General features: G+C 45.5%; 1 pseudogene across 1 annotated transcript; it reads right to left on the bottom strand.

The window, feature by feature from the left end:
* Positions 1 to 2,693: 2,693 nt before the first annotated feature.
* Positions 2,694 to 4,174, bottom strand: LOC311621741 (T-complex protein 1 subunit epsilon-like; annotated as a pseudogene). Its single transcript has one exon. The product of its transcript is annotated as a T-complex protein 1 subunit epsilon-like (transcript).
* Between the last annotated feature and the right edge of the window lie 4,461 nt (positions 4,175 to 8,635).

Genomic DNA, 8,635 nt, shown 5'->3' with positions numbered 1-8,635 from the left:
ACAGATAATATAACTTAATTAAAGAGACATGATTGAACATCATTGTAATACCCAAATTAACCTCTGACCACGATTTAATAGCAGTGGTTATTCATGTGAGGTCCCTCAATCAGCAGCATCACCACCATCTAGGAACTGGTTGGAAAAGTGAATTCTTAGGCCCCACCCAGATTTACTGAATCAGAAACTTTTTGGGGTGGAATTCAACAATCTGGGTTTTACGAAGTCCTCAGGGAGATTCAAATGCACAGCCAGGTGGAGAACCACTGTGGTAAGCCACCTCCCCTCAGACCTTGAACTCTTTTAAATTATGGATGATTTTGATACCTTCTCACCTTTGAGAACTTGACTGTTTATCACAAAAGATTGTTCACACCCATTAGTTCACGTGTCCTGACTCACAGTGGGAACCACAGAGCCTCTGAGTTCTCTCATTGTTTCCAGCCTTTAAAATCTACCTCAAGGACTTTTCATTAGGCTACATTCCACCTAGCAAAAGAGCAGAAGGAATAAAGGTGGAGGGAGAAATGCAGCTGAGAAAAGGAACCAAAATGTGGAATGAGGTATTTGGTTGCCTTTTGCCTGCTGCTGCAGTCCCTCATCTATCTATCTATCTATCTATCTATCTATCTATCTATCTATCTATCTATCCATCCACCCACCATCACCTATCTGTGTGTCTCTCTACCTGTCCTTCTTCTAAGTGTCTGCCCTTCTGTCTGCCCATCTGTGTACTTGCCTGCTTGTACATATGTCTATTATCTGTGTATGTATATATGTATGTATATGTATGTATGTATATCCGATAAAGGGGAGTGGAAAGGCAGAGAAAATAAAGGGGGAAAGGGTTTCAGTAAAATTGCTTGGCCTCAGATTCTTTTAATGTCAAAGAAGTATGTGTTGCTGATGTGGTTATGTGTAACACTGCTATTTCACATAAATAATATAAGGCTTTAAGGTGAGTACATCTGTGTTTTAACAGTTTCTGACTAGGTGATCAGTTAATGGTAATAGTAGCTGTAAGGAGAAGAAATCGAGGGAAAGGAGGGGAAGAAGGGAGGTGTGGGGAATGGGCTGAGCAGGAGGGAGGAGGAACAGAGGAAAGGAGGGACTGTAGGAAAGGCCTGTCCATGTCCAGGGGGGACTGACTGGAAATATAAGACAAGTGTGTGGGGCCGAGGTGGCATGGGGCAGGGAAATGACTGAGGATCCTGTAGAAGGCCGCTGAAGGTGGGAGAGCCAAGTGGCATTATTACAAGGTGCGTCAGAAATAAGAGAGGAAAGCACTTTTACGGCAGCAATGAAAGAACCTAAATGAATGTTCCTTCAAATGAATTGTGTGTTTATGTTTCAGGAATGGAGATGTGCCAACACTGCCCGAGGACCCTCCACACAGCTCACCCACCCACTCCTGACCAAGTTGTGAAAATATATACCCGCTTCTCTCCCCAAGTCATTCTACCCATTAATTATCTGTGAAGATTAAAATCGTGAACTGAAACTCCAAAGCTTTTTATGGGTATTAGGGGAGTATTAAATAGGAAGATCGGAAGCAAAATTATAGTTCCCCCAATAGATTTTTGGGGAGATGGATAAAAATCTGCTTTTAATTAAAAATATAAAGCAATAAGGAGTATGCACAAACAGGAATGTCTTTGGGGCTTAATCCTATGTGAAAATGTCTATGGGTGTTGGGATCTCGACCTCGGCAGCCTGGTCTGTGGGCCTCCGGGAGGAGTGATTGATGGGCTGGCTGGATTTTCGGCTGAGAGGCCTTGCTACGAGATACATGAAAACAGAGGCTGTAATGCAGCTTATGAGATGAAGTAATGGGCTTGTCTCTGTCTAGGTCAGGAATTCTGCCAAGCACTGTGTTTTAAATAAAATGAGGCATTTGTGGTTCTTGGCACAGGCCTGCCAGTGCAGGCTAACCTTGGCATCTGTGTACTGGGCTTTCTCTAGAATGTGGCTGAGGGTTGACTCCGGCTTAGGGGCTACCTAAGGGCAAGGATTCCGGGCTTGGGGACCCTTCCTATCAAGCCTACTCCTCTCTTAGTAAAGGCATCACTCACTTGCTCAATCTCAAAACCTAGGAACGATCCTTGATTCTTCCCCTGCCACACAGAGGATGAACTTTCTGTGTGAAGTCTTCTGCAGGAAAGACAGGACAGCTCAATGCTTAAAACAGGGCCTGGTCAACCAGATGGCCTGGCTTTGAATTCTGGTTTCCACCAACTGCTAGCTTTGTGGATTTGGCAAGTAATTTAACTTCCCTGTGTCTCAGTATCGTCAGCTGCAAAATGGGAATAATAGTAGCTGCTTATGCAAACTTTTGAGAATTTAATTGATGTAAAGTACTTAATACAGTACCAATACTATACCTGCAAGTCTTTGTGCTCATATATATGTTATTATGCATATAATTGTTAGCTATTGTTGTTATTTGTTATTATTCTCATGAACTTACCCTTGCTCTTAAAAAAAAAACCCAGACTTTTCCCATATCCCCCAAGGTCATTCATAATGCTAGCCTCTCTTTGTTTCTTGAACTTTTCAAGTTTTCTCTTTCTTTAAATTTTTTGTGTTTTGTTGTTGTTTTGTATCACAAGACACCCATTTATTTAATCGCAGTAGTCAATCCTACAACTACATTGTATCTTAAATTTTTTCTTTATTCTTTTGATTCTCTGGACTTATGGATATTTAGCAATCTTCAAAATCATTCTAACCATTTGTGTAGCAAGATATATCGTTTGCTTTTTGCCCATCAAGGTTCCTATGACATGTTGTTGCTTCATATCAATTGTGATATGAAGCACTGTGCAGTCAATTCCAAGAGCAGGGGTCATCTCCTTCACTTGTCTGGTTCCGACTTCAGTCATCACCTGGATGGAATTCATGGCCTCTGGGGCATCCTCGAATGGTCGCATGGCTACTGCTCCAAGGTTGGGCACATACCTGCTGCTTGGCTAATTGCCAGAGCACAGGGATTTCAGCAGCGCCTCCATCATTAACATGGAGAGGTTCCAGACGACAAAGCATTGTGAAGGGATAGCTTTGCTTCCTTAATGGTCACATTGCTTCGTCCTCTGATGAAAATGGTTATAGCTCTAGAGTTCTTACATTGCTCGATAACCAGCATCTTGCCTTTAGTTGTCCCGGATGATATCTCCTTTACAAGCCCAGCAAAGCCCAGCTTCTCAGTTGTGGGCTCTGAAAAGCATGGGCCGATCTCCCTCCTGTTAAAATGGCAGTAAACTGAATGTCAGGTCCTCCTAGTCAATGAACTACAGGCAAGTTGTTCTGAAAAAGTAAATAATTTATTCATCATCAAAGCTCCACTGGCAAATAGCTAGGTGAGCACCAGTTTCCTTAATTTCCTGAATTATACCTTCAAACATCTCCTTTTCATATTTCTGGACAGAGGTCATATCCAACGTATGCTTCATCTTTGGCTTCAGTAGTTCAAATGGACATGTGAGACTTGCATTCTAAGCATCTTCAACTTGTCTTGGCATTTGCGAGTAACTGAAATTCTTGTTCACAGTCATGCCCTTAATAGATTCAGTGTTTCCAACCTCCCGCCCACTTTGCCTTCTACTTTGATGAGTTCAAAGTGTCTATTCTGCATATTTGCCACATGGAGGACAGCATTCAAGGCAATCTCGGCCATGTGTTGAGGACAGCTGTTAACCACTTTGGAGCCCAGCATGGTTTTGCAGTCTGAATTGGGCTCATTGTTCTTGATGTCAACAAGGACACTATCACTTTTCTTGTCCAGGTGCAAGATAGCAATGCAGGAAGTTTGCTCATAGCTTTGCCATGACCCTGATTCAGTGAAAGTTGAGGTCCAGCAACTGCTCAGCTTCTTCCAACAAGGCCCAGCTAGGACAACCACTCCTGTGGCCCCAGCTCCAATTTCTTCATCATGTGATTTGGACAGTTCAGCTAGGAGCTTGGCAACTTGATGATCAACATTCATCATGCTCAAAATGGTGGCACCATCATTATAGTCACATTGACATCCTCATCCCCTACCATTTGGTCCAAGGGATGTTCTCATTTTATTTTCTACAGCCTTTGCTGCCATTATATGAGATTTGAGGGTCACAAGTTCCATAAGAGGAGATTTGTGGTCCTGATCTGTGGTGACGAGGAAAGGGTATCCATCTTCATCAAAGATGATAGTCCCTATGGACACCACAGTCAGCAGAGACCACCCAGTCTTTGTGCTTTTATTTCCTTGGTCTTGAGTGCTCCATACTCACTCCTTCCATGATTATTTTTCTTTTTTGGGGGGTGTCTCTTCAAGTATCACTTCCTCAGAGAGACCTTTCATTGGTAGACTATTATTCAGCCTCCCACACCCCACACTCCACATGGGGTTAAGGGGCTCATCCCTTCCTAGGTTTATTTTGGAAATTCCCATGTGAGTGAATCACAAAGAAAGTGAGGTCCCCAGAGAGGGTGTGGCTGGTTGGCCTCCTTCAGGATCATAAGGCAGCCAGTGCAGAGCATGAACTGGACAGAATGTCCTTCCAGAGAAGGCTTGCAGAAACAAGAGAGCAAAGTGAACATTTCAGATTTCCTAACCCAGAATAGGAGTCTGAGATACTTCCCTGTTCCTCTCAGAGGTCCCTTAGTTGATAGGTTCTCTGGGGAAGACCCCTCTGCTATGTGGGGAAAGAGCACTTAGGTAGATCCAACAGCCAGTGCCAAGTCCCTGAGGCAGGAGTATGTTTGGTATGCTTAGGTCATGAGAGGAGGGAGTAAGAGGAGAGGCCACAATGATAATAAAGGGGACCAAAGAACTTTGGCTTTTACTTCCAGTGATGTGGGGAGCCACTGGGAGGTTTTTAGCAGAAGAATGACATACTGAGACTTTGGTTTTTAAAAGCTTGCTTTGGCTGCTGTATTCTGAACATCTGGCCAGTTGATTAAGAGATAGCTCTTTAAAATGTTTGCAATCTAATAATGGCAATAAGCCTGGCAACTAAATAACAATACTATAAGACAGAAAGTAGTAAATGCAATGAAAAAACACTTAGATCTTCTGAGAGCTCTAACTCCTAAAGAGGAGTGAGAGATTGATCTCAGCTGGGGTGAGGGGAAGGTGGTGAGTAATAGCAGGTATTGCTGAGGCAGGACCAGCGAGATAGGCCTTGAAGATGGGTGGGATTTGAACATGGAGATCTGGCAGAGAGATTGGCATTGTGGGTCCTGGTGTGTGGAACAGAGTGAACTCAGAAGTCCAGTAGCTATCTCCTAGACCAGTGGGTATCAGACTGTGGAGGGCATGCCAATAACCAAGGCTGGTTCATGCCCAGAGACTCCCTCTACCTTGTACACCTACTGTGTATGTGACACATATGAGAAGCTCAATAAATATTTTTGAAATGAGAGGATCCAGAGGACTTAGATACTAATTGGATGTGGGAGAGAGGTAAAGGAGAGAAAGAAGAGAGAAGTAAAGACAAGCCTGTAGATTCTCATAAAGGTTCAATTAAGGAGTGATACTCAGGGAACACAGGAAGTAAGGGAAAGACAAACAAAGCAAACAAAATACAACTCATCAAGAGAAAAACCAGAAAACAAAGAGCAACTCAACCAGATGACAAGCCTAACCACCGGTAGCAGAAGACCTGGGTTCTAGAGCTTCCAGACCTGTGGGGCTTGGACAGCTGAGGTTTTTTTGTTTTGTTTGTTTTTTTGTAGTAGTTAAGAACCCTCCCCCTCACCCTAGAGCCAAATTTCTAAGGTTCATGTCCTGGTTCTACCTCCCTCTAGTTGTTGATCTTGGACAGATTACTGCACCTCTGCCTGTGTGTCCGTGTCCTGGGGCAGCTATGAGACTAAAACAGCATGAGAAACAACATAATACAGTCAACGTGTAGTAACGGGGAAACGTTTTGAGAAATGGGTTGCTGTGTGTACATCACAAAGGGCACTTACAAAAACCTGGATGGTATAGTCTACTACACACCAAAGCTACATGGGATAGCTATGGCTCCCAGGCTGCAAACGTGTACCAAACATAAGGTTAAATCAAGCGAAGAGAAAATTATGCAACCAAGAGCGGCAGTAAACACGAGACACATGAAGCTTTTGATGGTGTGACACTGCTTACTGTTTTACAGCAGAGTGTGTTTTTTTTTTTAATATGTAGGAAGAGTACACTCTAAAATAATAATAAAAAGTATAACATAGCAAATACCTGAACCAGTACGAGTGGCTTATTGTCCTTATCAATAATTGTGTCCTGTACATAATTGTAGGTGCTATGCTTTCATACAACTGGCAGTGCAGTAGGCTTGTTTACACCGGCATCTCACGTGAGTAATGAGCTGCATTACAACGTTACGATGGCTACGAGGTCACTAAGCAATAGGAATTTCCAGCTCCATTATAATCTTATGGGCCCACCATAGTATATACAGTTCATCATTGACGGAAACGTCATTGTGGTACATGGCTCCATCGGCAATACCTAGCACATAACAAGTGTCTGATACATTTAGCTGTTACTTTTATAGTTATTAGGGGAAAAAAGGAGCCCCAGTTCAAGGAAAAGAAGAGTAATGCAGATGCATGGGGGCCAGGGTAGGGGTAGTGAGCACCATGGGCTGTGGCCACAGGTTGCACACATTGGCTCTGCCTGACTTCAAACCTTTGGTCCCAGGACAGAGTGATGGGGCCAGGAAGTGGCTGGGAGGGAGGAAGTAGCCTTTTGAGGTGGCAGGGGAGAGAGGAGGAAAGAGAATTCATGAGGAGAAACAGCTAGACTTTGAGCTCTGAGGATACCTAGAAAGTAAACAGACTATTTCCACAGTGAGGGTCCTTTTTTTTTTTTTTTTTTTTTTTTTTTAAATATATATATATATATATTATATATATATATATATATATATATATATATATTATTGATTTTTCACAGAGAGGAAGAGAGAGGGATAGAGAGTTAGAAACATCAATGGCAGAGAATCATCGATTAGCTCCTCTTGCACACCTCCCACTGGGAATGTGCCTGAAACCAAGGTACATGCCCTTGCCCGGAATCGAACCCGGGACCTTTCAGTCCACAGGCCGATGCTCTATCCACTGAGCCAAACTGATCCCGGCAAGGGTCCTTCTTGAAGGGAGCTGGACAAACCTGCCTGGCAGGGCAGGGCAGCAGCTACACTTCCCGGTGCCTGAGGGTGGCTTGGTGGAAAACAGGGCAGGACTGTGATTTCAACCACAGCCCCAGCAGGTGGGTCCAATAAGCCACGGTTATTTACATCAATGCAAAGGCTGCGTGTATGCATTTCTGGCTCCTGGGGTCTAGAAAGGAAAAAGGAATGATTGAAACGAGAAACGTGCTGAAAGGAAAAAATGGGCAATCTAACAAGAAATTATGTTTCACATAATCCTTCTCATCCCAGGGCCTCTGTGAGCTTGGTGAGGGCTTATAGCCTCCCCCGAAGGCCTGACCCATAGCAGCTGGGACCCACAGGAGGGCGGCCCTGGGAATCACTTTCCTGCGGTCAGGGTTCAGAAGGCTGGCTGGGAACAGAGGAGAAGCCGTGGAATGCCTCCTGGAATGCGTGCGGGGGTGGATCCTGCCCCACCCTCCCCTGGCGGCATGACATTGGGCAAGACCAGAACCAATCTGTGTTTGAGTTCCCACATCTGTGAAGGGAGCCCGGTAATCCAACCTGCCTCGTGGGTGGCTGTGAGGATTAAATGAGTGACAATATTCACATGCTTAGAGCAGCTCCGGGCGTTACCAGCGCCCTCGGTGTTAGAGTTGGGGAAAAACCCACGTGGTTCCTTAGTGGAGGGGCCTTCTCTGCTTCTCTGGACAGGATTGCCATGGCAGCGTCTTCAAGGGAGGGTAGCACTCGCAGATCAACATTGCACCGGTTTGTGTTGGGCTCTTTCCAGGGGGTGGAAACCGGCAAATGCTGCCTGATGCTATTTCTGGCTCGGGAAGCAGTGTGTGTGTGTGTGTGTGTGTGTGTGTGTGGGGGGGGGGGGGTTGTCCAGTTCTTAGGGACACACTGAGCCAACTCAAGGCCCCAGAAACAGGGTCTGGGCTCTGCTAGTTTAACCGGGCGGGGAGGCGGGGGATGGAGTGCTTGTCAGGCATTTGTCAGGCATGCAGGGCGCTCTGGGTATTGCTGTGGCTTTAGAAACCACAGTGAATTTCTGGCTAACGCCTGCCTGCACGTTCCGGGGATATTCCCTCTTTCCCTCCAGGCGCAGGAGCCTGGTAACTGGCTGCCTTCCCCATGTGAGCGTGCCCTTTGGCCTCTTGGCTGTGGCTGGGGAGGAGGGCTGGGTCAGAAACAGTGGGCATGCCCTGGGGGAGTGGCCCTGGGGGAGGAGGCCTGGCTGAGGCTCCATAAATCTCTTAACTCCTACTTGTCTCAGGGGAGAAGGACATTAAAAGAGTGCGTAGGGGTTTCTAGGTCTGTGAAGCCCTGGCCAAGGCTCTCAAGGGTTCCTGAAGAATCAGGCCTCCCCAGACCTGTGCCAAGCACACAGCTCTTGAGATAAGGCCTGGCAGCGCTCAAGCTGAGCATGTGAAGGGCTCTTGGATGCTGTAAAGGCTTCCCCAGAGCCTTGCCATGGGAATGCTGCCTCTTGCAGGCAC

This window comes from Pipistrellus hanaki, assembly GCF_964339955.1.
Source record: "Pipistrellus hanaki genome assembly, chromosome: 4".
Classification (NCBI taxonomy): domain Eukaryota; kingdom Metazoa; phylum Chordata; class Mammalia; order Chiroptera; family Vespertilionidae; genus Pipistrellus; species Pipistrellus hanaki.
The sequence above is the reverse complement of the archived record's forward strand: the minus strand, read 5'-3'. Positions and strand labels throughout refer to the sequence as shown.